We start from the raw sequence: 14,784 nt of genomic DNA, 5'->3' as shown, positions 1-14,784 counted from the left end.
CTCCCAACAATGGACTTGAGTAAACCCCAGGGAAATCGTTTTGAGATGGTGTGGTGTGATCACTGACCCCCCTGGCCCCTGGGTCCCAGGGTCACTGAGCAAATCCTCTTTTCCATGGGCGTCTGGCAGCACGTTTCCACGGCCTGCCCCCCGCCCAGCGTCCTCCTGGGCCGGGGAGCAAGACTAAACTGCTCCAAACCCCACGAGGAAGCCCTGTGAGACTGCGTGAAGAGCCATGAGGAGGCTTTTCGGTTAGCAGGGAGATCAGGGCGATCTTCGCTTTGGGGCTTTGGCTGTTCACGATCAAGGTGCTGGTGTTACTTTCTCCAAACTGGGGAGATCGTGAGGAAAATGCACGAAGGCCGTTCTCCAGGGTTTGCAGAGTTTAAACCCAAGGCTTGTTATGCCTGGCGACGTGAAGGGGGGCCTGGGACCCAAGCTGCCAGAATCCTGAGGTCTCTTGAGAGCGCTAAGCTAAGCCTGTGAGCCCTGCCCGCCCCCCCCAACCCCAGGCCACAGTCTCGAGGTTTGGAGGGAGCATTCCTATCTTGTGTGGTTCTTTGTTTGTTTGTTGTAATAACCTGTGTGGAGTGCCCTTCTCACTCCCAGCAACCCTGCCTTTGCTGGTAAAGATTCACCACAAACAGTGCAGGAAGGGGCAGTGAAATCCACGAGGTCAGGAGGCCCTTACCAGCGCCCAGGCCGCAGGTCTGGAGAAGGCCGGAAGCCCTGTGCCAGCCTCCCGAGGTGGCCCAGGCTGCCAGGAAGGAGGAGAATCAGAGACAGAAGGAAATACAGAGGCAGGAGCCGTCCCTTGGGCCCAGTCTGTTCTCTCCAGCCTGGCCCTGGTCAGGCCTTACGTCACTCGCAACATCAAGGAGGTGCCCTTGAGTCTTGGCCTAGGGCTTGCTTTGGGCTTACTCCAGAGGCTCCCTCAGAAGTACTCAAGTATTAAAGCCTTCCTCCTTGCAGCTAATTCCACCAGGAAGCCCAGTTTCCTTCAATTTGGAAAATATTTGGATTTGGGCCCAGGCCAAAAAACATATATATGGAAGTCACAAAGACCCAGAGTGAATCTGTCTGTGCTGTCCCGTCCTCACCATGCCCACAATCCAGCAAGGAGGTGGGCAGAGCTTAGGTAGATGAAGGAGAGAGAGCCATGACTACTCATGCCGAGTGCTATGATGGCACAATTCTGAGAACCTCTTTTAGACAGACAGACAGACAGACAGACACGGAAGGCCTTTCTGAGGAGGTGACATTTAAGCCGAAACCTGGAATACGGATGGTGAGGATTCCGGGGAAAGGGAGGGGATGGCCGGTGCAAAGGACCTGAGGCAAGAGGGCAGACCTGAAGTGGTTCCGGGAACGCCAGCGGGCCGATGGTGCTGGAAGGAAGAGGAGGGTGAGTCAGCGGTGCGCCAGCTGGCGCAGGCTGGGGGCCCCAAGGTGTGTGGCCTTCAGTCTAAACTCGCTGGGGAGGGAAGTAGTGGCAGACCCTGAAATGGGCTTCAGATGATCGCTCGGATCCTGTGTGCAGAGTAAACGGCAGGGAACAGAGAAGCAGCAGCCAAGTTGGGGGGTGGGGGGATGGGCGGTCAGCGCCTCCCCTTCCCCCCCCCCCCCAGAGAATGGCCCCTCTTGGTCTCATGGATGCCCAGAAGGTTACTGAGAGGCAAGCCAAGAAGATGGCAAGGGCACAGGGTTAGCGGGAAGACGGGGGCACGTAGGCGGAGGCCTGGGGGGGGAGGCGCTGGGCCCCCCACCCAGCTGAGGAGCAGGGCCGGGTCCCGGGGGGGGGGGGGGGGCGTCACCTCGCGTCCAGCTGTTCCTGCGTGGCCTCTGAGCTCACCGCGGGGGCCGACGTGGCTGCGGGCGGTGTCACTAGGCCCAGGGCACCGGGGCAGCAGCAGAGACTAAATGAGAGAGGATGAAGCCAACGCCTTTTGCGCGCGAGCTGGGAAGTGTCCCGGGCTCCCTCCACTGCTGCTGGGAGGCCTCCAGTCCAAGTAGGGGTTAAGGGGTGCCTGGGCTCCTTCCTCCAGCTTCCTTCCATCAAAGCCTCCTCCCGCCTGGGGCCTCTGCCTCTCCTCCGAAAGATCAACCCAGTGGGAGTGGCAGCGAGTGTTTGTTGTCGATGTTACCACCACCTACCCCTGGCCTCCCTCCCCCCAGCTGTGGGGTCCGCCCCTGCCTCCCCAGGGCCTCGGCCTGTCTCCCCACCCCTCCTCCCAGTCACCTATTCGCACCAGATGATTCGTGCTTTGGTACAAGTCTGCCCCAAGAGGTCTTCCCGGGGCCTGGGGAAGCGCGGGGCCGGTGGGGCCTACTCCAGAGCAGGCCTGTGCCCAGGGGTCAGAGGGCGGGAGGAAGCCGCGGCTTTCCTACGAGGCCGGTGCTCCTGGGACAAGCGTGGCCTGCAGGGCTGGCAAGAGGAACAGCCTCCATTGTCTGACCAAGAACATAGCAAAGCTCCAGCCACTGGGGTCCCTCCACAAGAGGGGGTCTGAGGAACCCGGGGAGGGTCTTACCAGAGAGCACCAGACCAGGGGGCTGCAGGGGAAGGCCTCGTGTGAACACACTAGCACTTCCTGCCAGAGCCTCCCAGGGCCACAGGGGCAGGGCAGCGGGGTGGGGATGACACCAGGGCTCCTTTGGCTGGGTCTGGTTTAATCAAGAGTCTTCCCCTGGATCCCCAGCTCATTAATGGCATCTCCTTTGACTGAAGCAGCATCTGTGAGTCACCCTGGATTATCTTCATTTTCCTTCATCCCTTAATCCAGTTTTCCAGCAAATTCTACTGATTTTGCCACAGTTTCCCTTAACCTCTCTACCCCTCTCCGGAAGACTGGGGACATCACAGTGCCTCCACTGGGTGCGGGTAAGGATGAAACGCCTTCAGAATGTGGACAGCATGCTGGGTGAATATTAGCAAATATTTTCACGAAAAGCCCGGTATCCACTTCCGGGCACTGAAAGACCGAATCCTTCCAACCCCAGAAAAGGTAGACAAATTCCTAGACTCTGAACTGCCCAAGCTTCCGAATGAGCCATTGAGTGCTCCGTGAGAAAGAAGAATGCAGAGAAACTGGTCTGTGCTGTTTGTTGGTTTTTGATGGGGTTGTGGGGAGGGGACATGGGACAGAGAGGGAGCAAACAGACTGAGAAAAGGGCTGGAGATTTGCAACTCAAAAGGCAAGAGGGTGGTGCCAGGTTGGCTCACATTGGGTGTTGAGTTTACTTAAAAAAGGGTAACAGAGACCCCAGTCTTAGAACATTCAGGACCTAGGATGGATGGGTGAGAGCTATGGGGGTTTGGGGGATGCTGGGTCCCCAAAACCCTGGTATTGGGGTTCTGTGGCAAGGTTTGCAAAGAAGGGAGACAAGGACCATGAGGCACATCTCTGCTGATCTCACTCCCCGGATGGGGGTACCTGCACCAGCTGGGCCACAGTAGACCCGGAGTTCTTCCTAAATTTTATGCCAAATGATTGACTGAGATAGACTTTCTAATCTACCTTTATTAGAAGGAGCTCAGTCATGATTTGTTTTCAAAAAATAAAGGCAAAATTTCTTAAACTTCAATGTTGGGGAGAAATGTATTACTTGCACGTAACTGTTGTGGTCAAAATCAAAATTCATTTTAAAAATCATGAAATTTGTAGGAACTTTTTAGTCTAGATGCATTTTCTCAATGTGCCTAAAAGTACTATTGCCACTGTGTGAGGGTCTGAGAGAATTTTTTTCTCGTAAAATATGGATTCTTACTCTTTTTTATTTTTATTTTTTTTAAGAGCAAGAGAGGGTGGGAGGGGCAGAGAGAGAAGGAGAGAGAGAGAGAGAGAGAGACCCAAGCAGGCTCAGTGCAGGCTCGAACTCAAGAACCGTGAGATCATGACCTGAGCCGAAACCAAAAGTCCGACTCTTAACCACCTGAGCCACCCAGGTGCCCCTGGATCCTTATTCTCTGTCCAGTTGAGAACAACTGGCTTATGGGTGATTCACATGCCCCAGAATTCCATCCATATCAGGGATCCCGTTTGCTCCCCAGCCTTTTCTCCTGGCATCCCCTGTGCCCTTGAGAAGGCAATGCTCCTGTGTTCATTCGTTCATTCATTCGTTCGTTCACTCATGTGTTCATTCATTCGTTCATTCTTTCATTCATTCATTCCACTAATATTTGTAATGCTCCTGATGGCGCTCAAGAACGAGCAGAGAATACCCGAACACCCTGCTGTCCTGGAGACGACATTCTAGTCTCCTAACAAATCATGCTGCTTCACCCCTGCGCACTGTCCTTCTCTCCTGCTGAAATATCCTGCGTCCCCCTCTCCATTTGCCAAGGTCCCACTCATACTATAAGCCACTCAGGCTTCACCCCTTGCAGGAAACTTTCACAGCTCCCCTGGAGAGCGGGGTCCCTGGACTGTGCCCCCTGAGCACGCCTCATAGCACAACCAGCTAACACAGACACGATCCTTTATCTGTCTGAATCCCTCTTTAAAGTACAAGGCCACCTGTGCTCTATGTATTGATGTATTTCCAGAACCCAGGCATACAACCTGCACAGAGTAGGGCTCCTTAAAGTAGTGAAAACTTGCCTAAACGTTGGCACGCTCCTATCTCTTCTCCCAGAGCCATGGCCATTGACCTGGCAGTTCTCATCCCCGGGCTGCACGTTAAACTCATCTGGGGAGCTCACCGTTGCCAGCTTCCCCCCCGCCTTGCTCCCAACAGAGAATCTGATTTTATCGGTTGGGGTAGGAGGGCGGGGGGGGGGGGGGGGGTGTGGCCCAGCCATAAGTATTCTTTAAAAGCTCTCTAAGTGACTCCACTAGGTTGTCAGAAAGGAGAACAGCTTACACAGAGGTACAAAAATAAAGGCCAAAATGTCCTTCAGAAAGCTCCTACCACTTGCAGGGACATATCGAGGGCATGAACTGGGTCATCAGGACAACACGGATTTTCATAGGTGCCTCGCGATGGATCGCCATCTTGCAGCGTCACTCTGGGGCCTGCCTTTTGCCTGTGTCTAGGTTAGTAGGGACTGAAGCAAGGACAATGGCACCAAGGGGTTTGGAAGTAGAGAGGCTTCTCCATTCCAAGGGGGTAGGGATTGGTGGTTGGCAGTGGGGAATGAGTTCATGTTGGTCTATTGAGAGGAGGTCCAATGAGGTGGTCCCCCACATTTGCCATGTCAGCAGGTACTTCTAGAACCTTCCAAGGTGTGCTGCAGACAGTTGTTGCATCTCATAGTAGAGTGCCCCAAGAACCTCACTTCCAGAATCCCCTCAGTGAAGTGTGTGCAGGCAGATGACTCCTGAGGGGTAACCCAGTAAACCCTACCACTGCAGCTGTCCTGCTTCTCTCCCCACCCCAGCACCCCCCACAGCTACAGTTTGACTACGGGGCATGTCTCCATTGTGATTCCCCACCCCCCCTTACAGGGAGGGAGTCAGGTCCTCTGAAGAAAAGGTGTTAAAAGAAGAAAAGCGTGTGTTCTCAATACATCTTCCCTAGGCGAGATGTGATTTGGGTGGGATAATCCATCACTGCGTAATTTCCACTGGCTTCTGCAAGGTGCAGACGTGGAAATTAGATATCGAGCCTTTTGAGCAGATCAGGGACGTATGTCAGACTCCACAGCCAGGGACAGGGCAGTGCGACATCTTAAAAAAAGCAAATAACAGAAAGTTTCCCAAGACCACACTCTGAGAAACTCTGCTCTGTAGTGTAGACCCTACGCTATCCGTGTACAACCACAAGGAAAGTGTTAATCCATTTTTCCTAATATCTTCTCCCTATCTCAAAAAAAAAAAAAATCCTTGATTTCTAGCAAGCATTAGCTGTTTTTAGGGTTTTTGCTCTTTTATTATTTAACCTACATATTTCCTGCACCCCTGAAGTCTGTCTCAATGTTGTGTACTGTTTACTGGTAAATAACAGTCTTACAACCACATTGTGTACTTCTAGACCAATTATTCAGTGAGCTTTCACTTCAGACTACCCAGAATCGCTTCAATTTGCATATGTTCCCTAGGTTATTGCAACAAACAAACAAACAAACAAAAGCCAAAGACCCTTGTGCCCGTACATTGGAAGTATAGACAGCGATCATTTGAAATCATAGTCACTGGCCAGCTTTTCACTTGGATAAAATTCAGGTGCCTTTCAGTTCGCAAAGATAATTTTGCTGCAAGGTTTACAGCAATGCCTCTTGTCTGGAGTAATCTCCCTCACCCCTGCCCCCCCCCCCCCAGCCCAATTTCTCCCCTCACTGGCCCTTAAGCCCACAAGGCTACATTGAGAAATGATTAATCAAGAATAAAAGCGTAATAGAAGCTGCTGCTGTTATTAGAAAAATGCCCTGGGCATCCCTGAAAGTCAGGGAGAACGTGTTATACATTTCTTTTATCTTACCAAACAAGGGCAGGCCATGCCTGAGCGTGAGGCCATGGGCGTGCTGGACGGCAGGGCCATGTTTCCCAGAGCTGCATTCAACCCTGTGCCTGGCCTGAATGCTCACCAGTAACTGGCACCGGAGCGGCATTCCTGGAAAGTCAAGCCACGTGGGGTCACTGCCAAGGTATGGGAGATGCCGAGCACACACTGTGTACCTCTTTGTTGTATCGGGTCCGTACTTAGCATCATCTCCTGGTACCGTCCTACCCCATGACACCAAACTCGGGTTTTATGGCTGACTTGGGACCCGTTAGATTTCCATCTGTGTTCCCCTGGAGTGCGGTCTTTGTCCTGCTTCAGGCTGGTGGTTTTGTGCGGAATGGAGATAGCCGCACTTGCTCCTACCTGGCAATAAGAATAAAAAAGGAAATACGGATGGAATATTGGAAACCCTCAGACAAGGAACATGGGCAAATTCACAGCAGTGGTCGCCTAAGCGGTGACGTAACAAGAGCACAGAGGAGAAAGGGTGCGGTTGTGTGAGTTTATGGCTGGGCCTTTAAAGGTTTGGACTTAGGGCTCTGTGGGTGTGAATAAATAGGGTGAAGGCCTTAGGAGGAGCTGATTCTCTGGGTTTCTCGTCTCTTGCCTCTAACTCAGCATGAAGGAAGGCTGAAAGAGCTTCTAGCCTAATAACTGCAAAGACTTAAAAAACAGATCGACGTAGAAAACTACATCTCTCTTTTCACGACAACCCTGAAGCCAACAGCAAGGGGCCCCGTGATGAATTCAGCTGAATTACATTTCTTACTCCAATGGATCGGCCAGGTAACAGCACAGTGTATCGGGGTGGGGGTGGGGGAACGGAATAGCAGGGCTCTACACTCCCATCTTTCCTTTGTCCCCTTGCCTCAAAATGCACCTGATTGTTAAGGAAGGACGAGTGACAGTAGGTGGACTCCTAAAATGGGATCTGCAGGTGACTGTGCCATTGAGGGGTTCGCAGCCCAGTTGACAAGAAAGATGGGAAACCCAGGGGGGTGCCAAACAATGTAAGGACCACGACATGGGAGTGATGTCCAAACAGAATGGGAAGCAGAAAGGAAGGCATTGTCAGCTCTGCAGGTGAGAGGCAGGAAAGCCTTCATGGAATGAGGCAGCTGAGGTGAGTCTCAGAAGATCAGGAGAACTACCAGGTGGTCAGCCGGGGCGGCAGGTTCGAAAGTCTTGCGGAAGCACAAGCAGTTTGGTAAGGCTGGAGCCCAGAGCCCGAGGTCAGAGGTCTTATGTGTCTGTGCCCGGTTCAGACTGTGTGCGTGGGGGTCTTGGATGAGACTGACAGGACGGCAGTTTATAGAGCAAATATTTCAGAAAGCTACAACCAGTGGTGATGTGGAGGTGAACGGGAGGTAGACCAATGAGCAAAATAGCTACAGATGCTCCCGGAATATAATGAGGATGATGAGGAGTGGTGAGCGGGTACCAATTTTGGTGGGAAGATGATGGCACTACTGACTTAAAGGGACTACAGTGCATCCCCTTGGAGATGTCTGGTATGTTTGGGGGAATGACGGTCCAAAGCTTGGTGAACTGGTTTTTGCTAGAGATGAAAATCTGGGGCTCGTTCCAACGTAGAGGGATATGGGAGCCATGGTTAGGATAGGGCTGCTGAGGGAGAGGAGGGGGCCCAGGAGGCCGGGGGCACCAATATTAGCTGGAGACGCAAGGTTCTGTGAAAGGAAGGAAAACAGAAGAGTGTCGCACCGTGGACACCAAGGTCGCGGAGAGAATTCCATTGTAAGGGAACCATCGCCGGTGCCAGACGTTTGGGGAGGACTGAATAAGGTACATCCTGAAAAATGCCCTTTGGAATACAGGTGCTTAGGAAGTTCGCAGAACAAGCAAGAACAGTTACAATGAAACAGTTACAGGTAAGGGAAGGAGCCAGTTTTCATCGGACTAAAAAAGAATAGGAAGGGACTAAGTGCAAACCACAAGAAAGATGTGTATCCAGACCTTCCTTGACTTACAATGGGGTTACTTCCGGACACAACCATCGTAAGGTGGAAATATCCTAAGTGGAAAACGCATTGAACACGTCTAACCAACCAAACATCACAGCTCAGGCCAGACGACCTTAAAGGTGCTCAGGACACTCCCATGAGCCTACAGTTTGGTGAGAGCATCTAACACAAAGCCTATTCGATAACGAAGCGTTCAATATCTATGCAATTTATTGACTACTGTGCCGAAAAGTGAAAAACAGAAGGGCCGTGCGAGCGCCAAATGATGGGACCGGATCCATTGTTGACCCTCGTGATCGCACAGCTGCCTGGGAGCCGAGGCCACTGCGCGGCTCAGGAGAGAGGACTGTACCGCTAGGCCAGGAAAAGATCCAAATTCAAAATTCAAAGTATGGTTTCTACTGAATACGTATCAATTCCACACCATTGGAAAGCCAAGAAATCACAAGCTGAACCCTCATAGGTTGGGAACCGTCTGCACTAGGGAGTGTTGAGAAAGCTGTATGGACACTTAGGTCTTCTGTCTATAGGTTGTACAACTCCAGTTATGCAACAGGCATCAGAGCACCTTCAGTGTGACAGATGACCTGTTCAGCACTGCGGATACAAACACAAAACGAAGTCCATGTGCCCAGAGAGCTTTCAATCTATGGTTCCAGAGAGACACCTGGACAGAGGCATCAAAATGCAAAATAATAAACTCTGGACAGAGCAGAGTCATGATCTGGAGGGAAAAGACATAATCTTTCCCCTCAAGGAGCTCACCATTTGGTTTGCCCAACAGACAGCTGTAACAGAGAAGGAGGGATAAGGCTTCGATAGAGGGGTACTGTATTTTGGGCACCCAGAAAAAAGGTGAAATCCATTTTAAGTGGGGACTGAGGTAGGTCTCCAAGGGAAGGTGGCATTGGATTCCAACCTCGGACAATGGGCTGTAAAAGCTAACGTGATGGCAGAGATGATCCCTTCAGGCAGAGGACGTAGAAACCTCTGGAGATACCGTCTTGCCGTAAAGGAGTAAGCATGCATTACGCACCTAGAGCACAGAGTCAGACTCCTTGGAAAAGCTACTTGGATCCAGGCCCCATCGCATCCTGTCGAATCACCCGGATCTGAGCTCTGGAACTGCTCTTGGACAGAGGGCCGGCTCTGCACGGCAGATACAGTGTGAACATTTCACCTCACTTGGCCACGTCCCTGTGGTTCTTCAATGAGGGCAGTGGCACGAGCCTGCCTTTTGTGTCCATCCATGCACATTTGTGCGTGCATTCTCGACGAGTCTGTATTCTTGTGACTCTCCCCAGCACTCCTTGGGCGTTTGATATCACACTGACATCAAAGAAAATAAAACAAACACATTGGTCCACACTGGTTAGAGATAATTGAGTAAACCTGCCATAAACTCACGCGTTAGCGTCTTGTTTGTGGTCCTGTTACGAAGATCACATATTCTCTCTCTTGAAAAGACCTCGTGTCTTGACCTAAGTGTTCGTTTTTTAAAACATCGTGTTGAAAATACTGTAGGGATGCCTGGGTGGCTCAGTCGGTTAAGCGTCAGACTCTTGATTGGGGCTCAGGTCACGATTTCACGGTTCATGCCCCATGTCGGGCTCTGCCCTGGCAGCGGAGAACCTACATGGGATTCTCTGTCTTCCTCTCTCTCTCCCCTTACCCCCCTGGTGTTCTCGCTCACAAATAAATAAGCACTGAAAAAAAAAAAGAAAATATTGTATGAAGATCTCGGTACAAGATCTAGGAATGTGGGGCTTAAACACGGTTGGATTAATTTTTAAATATCAGAGAGCAACTTTTAATTAAGGCAAGGGGCTTAATTTAAACAAATAAATGATTCGAGTTGACTACCAATGCAGACACAAGACCCTAATTTAAAAATGTAATCCTCGTTCTTTCCATTTCAGACATTATCCTCGTCTGAATTTCTAGCCCTGCTCTGGCTATACAAGAGGCTCCGTGAGCTGAGGTTTTGGCCTGTTTGAGCAGCCACTTTTTTGGCAAACGACACAGCAATCAAATCAGCCTCTAAATTGGCCCCAAACATCAAATAGACCTGGACATGATGGTGTATTTTCAGGCACATATAAACTTGGCCTGTATTCTTCAGGGTGTGAGTCTGGCACCTCTCTGGGTCAGTAAATAAGCTTTTTGAAAAGCCCAAACAAACCATAAGGAAATCCTGCATTTTGAAACAAAAGGTATGAAAACTAAGTAAAGACACACACCGCCATTGTCTGGTTTGCCAGGATGTGAGCTGTTGCCTTGGGAGAAAGATAACACGACGCCATAACTGCGAGGCCAAGACTACGGGTCCCGTGAAAACAAGACAAAAGATACCAAGAGAGGCGAGCTCCACGGGCCTCTCAGCTGGGCCAGGGCAGAAAAAATCCAGAGAGCAACTCCCTCCTCAACTTGTTTGAGAAATGGAGACACGGCGGGAGGACAATGAGAACATCAGGTCTAAGTTAAAGTTTTCAGGAAAAACATGAGGGCAGGGAAAAAAAAAAAAAAAAGCAGGATAATTTAATGCCAGCCAAAGGAACTGAGGGGAATGTGGTGTGTTTTTTTAAACATGTTTTCTTTTTTCCCTTTTTTTTCTTCTTTCTTCTTCTTTTTTTTTTTTTTTTTTTTTTGGTTCAGGGGAAGGCGTGCGGAAACAAAAAGTAGGCCCGTTTCATGAATGAAGAGGAAGTTGAAAGGTAATTGACTCCATATTGGCTGAGCTTTTAGACTGTTTTTTTAAAAATTACTTTTTTGTTTTAATTTTGTATTTAAGAACTCTCTACCCACAACTTGGGGCTCGAACTCAATACCCCGAGATCTAGAATCGTATGCTCCACTGACTGAGCCCGCCAGGCACCCCTAAAAAATTATCTTAACCAAGAAAAACAAAGATGAGGGGGAAGGACAATTGGGAACTTACGATGATGTTGTCCATGAACTATTGATAAGAGGTGTTAAGAGGGCATTTGGAGAAATCGAAGATATGTAAACGAGAGGCTGAAATAACACGCATCCCGGGGTGTTTAATGGCAGTTGCTAAAGCATTTACGAGAGCAGAGAGGCAGGGATTTTGGAATACCATCCAGTCAGCAGGGGCACTAAGAACAGGTGTCTTAATATTATATCACATTTCATGTTAATATCATGCATGATAAGTGCACTACTTGTTCTCATAATCAGACCTGATAGCCTGGGTCTCATCTCTCCCTCCTCTCTCAGTAGCAACGTGATAGGATCGACTAAAGCAGAAGACATTTAAAATGCTTTTTGGTTTTCTTTCTTCTTTTTGTTTTTCTTTTTTTTATTTTAGAGAGAGAGAGAGAGAGAGCAAGCAAGTAGGGAGGGGCAGAGGGAGAAAGACAGAGAGAAAGAGAGAGAATCCCAAGCAGGCTGCATGCCCACTGCAGAGCTCTACACGGGGCTCGATCCCATGACCCCGGGATCGTGACCTGACCCGAAATCGAGTCGGACGCTCAACCGACTGAGCCACCCCAGCGCTCCCCCCCCCCCCCACCTTTTATTTTTAAACTGCTTTTTGGTTTTCAATAGAAACAGAACACATCTCCCAATAAAAAAGAAGGGAAACGAGGCACTGGGGAACGAAAGGAATTGCTGAGGAGGAAAGGTCAAGTCAAAGACAAGAGCATGGCCTGTCTTCTAGAAGTCAGACATCTTCCAAACAGAGGAAGAGCACAGATGGCGACCTGGGTCTCGGGTGTCATGCACGCACGCCTATGGGGGGGGCAGGGGAGCTCACGTTTTGGCTGCAGCCTCGAGCCCTGGGAGCCATTAGGGAAGCCAACCTTGCCTGCATTCACAACGTGACCCCCGCCTTAACTCGTTCTCTCCAGCCATTTTCCTGCTCCAGGGAACACTCGGCCAATGGCAGAGCTAAAAATACAAAGAGCGCATCATTCGCTCACCCCCTTCCCCAAACACATTTCAGAAGGACCCTCCGTATACTTTGTGGACCGCAGAATACATCTGTGCCTGCCCCTTCGCACTGCCAGAGCTCCCCAGATGAGAGAGGGGAGCGAGGTGTTTCACTGGTTTCTGCACTTGGACCAGACCGAGGGAGACAGTAACCTCAGCCAGCGGTAACCAAATTCAGGCTTTGAGGATTTAGACGGTGAGGGGGCGACGGTGGTTAGTGGGAGCCCTGAGCACCTTATAAGGTCTCTTGCTGAACCACCCAGTGCCGGGCTGGCAGATGACAGTCACGGGCCCGCACGACATCCTGGATTGGTCTCCGGGGGCCCCTCCAGCTTCGGCCCCTCCGGGCAGGACTGGGCATCCCAGGCCGCCCCTCCACACCTGTTACTCGACCCCAGCCGCCTGATCCGAAGCGTCCGCACGGTCAGTGTTTTTATTCTGCCTGGTCAGTCGTGCTGACGGATCAATGACAGTCAGCAGAGAACAAAGCGTGCCAAAGAAGAATGTCCTCTTCTGGGCTGACTCAGCTTGGGACAGGAAGGCTGGGGCATCTGGCGTTCGGCGAAGCCCTTGATTGTCCCTTACGAAATATTAACTGAGAATGGATTTGCCCTGGCCTGGTTCTAAGAAGGTCGTCCAGGTCGGGCTTGAAAGGCAGAGGCACTGTGTCAACAAAGGGAAGCGACAGGCTGCAAGCCATTTCTCTGAGCTAACGTGTCCAACTGCGTGCCACGGGGATGGTTTTATATCTCTCCACAGATCGGTGTGTTTTTATGACAACCGTCTCCATAGCAACCAGGTGTGCAGACACTAAATGGATCTCAAGGATATTAAACCCCGGCCTGGTGCCCGAAGCCCACCCATTTCTCGCCGGGGGCCGCTGGGTGGGCTCAGGGGGCGTGTGGGCGGCTTCGGCGAGGCCCAGCAGGCCGTGGGGACGGAGCGACAAGGAAAGGGACCCTTCTTTGTCATTTTTACTCGTGACCCAGAAGAAGAAACAGCAGGTAAATGAAATTCACGTGGCACGAGATGGGGAAGTGTTACAAACACCAGAGTGACCGGACATCTGATGGCCATGGCCGCGGAAGAAATAATCGAGTGAGAATTGTCCTGGCAAAGTCCTGAGCTGGCCCATCTGGAGACCAAGATTTCCAAAACGAGAAGGCGTAAGAGACTCACGGCGCAGGAATTGAGGAAATCGGGGTGGGGGGTGAGGGAGAGAGGCAACAATGAAGCTTAAAACAGGTAGAGCACACAGGAGCCCAGAGGGGAGGGCTCCAGGCTCGGGTTGGGCTGAAGCTGAGATCCCAGTCAGGGTGATGAGCTCCCCCCTACCATTGCTGGGGCGAGTCCTGAGAGCTGACCCAGGGAGGAATCGCAGGGGGGTGCCCGGGACGCAGGAGGGGACGAGGGCATCTCCTTAACACCTTGTGTCGCTGGAGTGACATTGGGTTCTGCCCAAAGGTGAGCCTGGCCGGTGCTGAGCCCTTCCCTCAACGGCGGCGCTGTACCTGGGCTTTCTTTTGTTTTGAAGGGCTGCCCACGTGCACAAGGAAGGCAGGGTAATGATGTTCCAGGCAGAACCGGAAGGAAGGCACAGCTGATGAAATGGAACAAAGAGATATGCGGTTGGAACCCCGGGAAGAAGTTTCCCTAGTGACATCTAAATAGGCTGCAAATGGCCTTTTGCAGGGAACTCCCTGTCATAATCTAAACCAGGACTGGACCAAGCAGGGTGGACTGCTGGCGGTGGGGGGCGGGGGGGGGGGAGCAGGGGGAGTGCACGGTTGTGAGGGGGGATGGCCACCTCACGTCCTGTCTCTCTCTCTCTCTGCAACTGTTCTATCAGCCCATGATTCATGCGGTTGACTTCTGAATGTGTGGTTTCTCTGTCGCACCAGGACACTCGGGTCCCCCAGAGCTAGGTGTGGCCATCTGAGACAGCTGCCCTCTCCCGAAAGAAAACTCGGGGTTGAATCTGCAACCGTCAGTGCATCTGGCAACAAAATAGAAGGAAACCACACTCTCCATGAATGAAGGAAGAAGGTAGTTGTTTTGTTTTGTTTTTTTTTTCCCTCCCTTTTCTTTTTTTTCCAAACATGAGTAAGATCCTCAATATGTTTGAGATTATTTAGCAAATTCTCTGAAAGGGGCCTCGGGTCACTAGCCAGCGGATCACGGATGGAGAAACCACATTCTTCCGACGTTCCCTCCCCTCCCCGACCCCAAAGACAGCAGGGTGGGCGTCCTGAGGGTCTCTGTTTAGTTAACCATTAACAATTCATAAAAGTCCAGACCTCTGCACGATAAGTCCAGTCCTTGGAATGTTATTAGAAATAGGAAAAAAAAAAAAAAAAAAGCAAACGAGTTAATGCAAAACATGAGCCAACCCACTATCCCCATTTGC

At 51.1% G+C, this 14,784-nt stretch overlaps 1 long non-coding RNA gene across 2 annotated transcripts; it reads right to left on the bottom strand.

Moving 5' to 3' along the window:
* Positions 1-1,252: 1,252 nt before the first annotated feature.
* On the bottom strand, positions 1,253-13,972 carry LOC122231989. Of its 2 annotated transcripts, XR_006209302.1 has the most exons (5): positions 13,889-13,972; positions 6,642-6,807; positions 6,421-6,552; positions 1,815-1,916; positions 1,253-1,388 (listed from the first exon to the last, which is right to left on the bottom strand). It is a non-coding gene; the product is annotated as an uncharacterized LOC122231989 (long non-coding RNA). The 2 variants fall into 2 exon arrangements; XR_006209301.1 differs by having other exon boundaries at positions 6,421-6,807.
* Between the last annotated feature and the right edge of the window lie 812 nt (positions 13,973-14,784).

The sequence above is a fragment of the Panthera tigris genome, chromosome D2 (assembly GCF_018350195.1).
Source record: "Panthera tigris isolate Pti1 chromosome D2, P.tigris_Pti1_mat1.1, whole genome shotgun sequence".
NCBI classification, from domain to species: domain Eukaryota; kingdom Metazoa; phylum Chordata; class Mammalia; order Carnivora; family Felidae; genus Panthera; species Panthera tigris.
The sequence above is the reverse complement of the archived record's forward strand: the minus strand, read 5'-3'. Positions and strand labels throughout refer to the sequence as shown.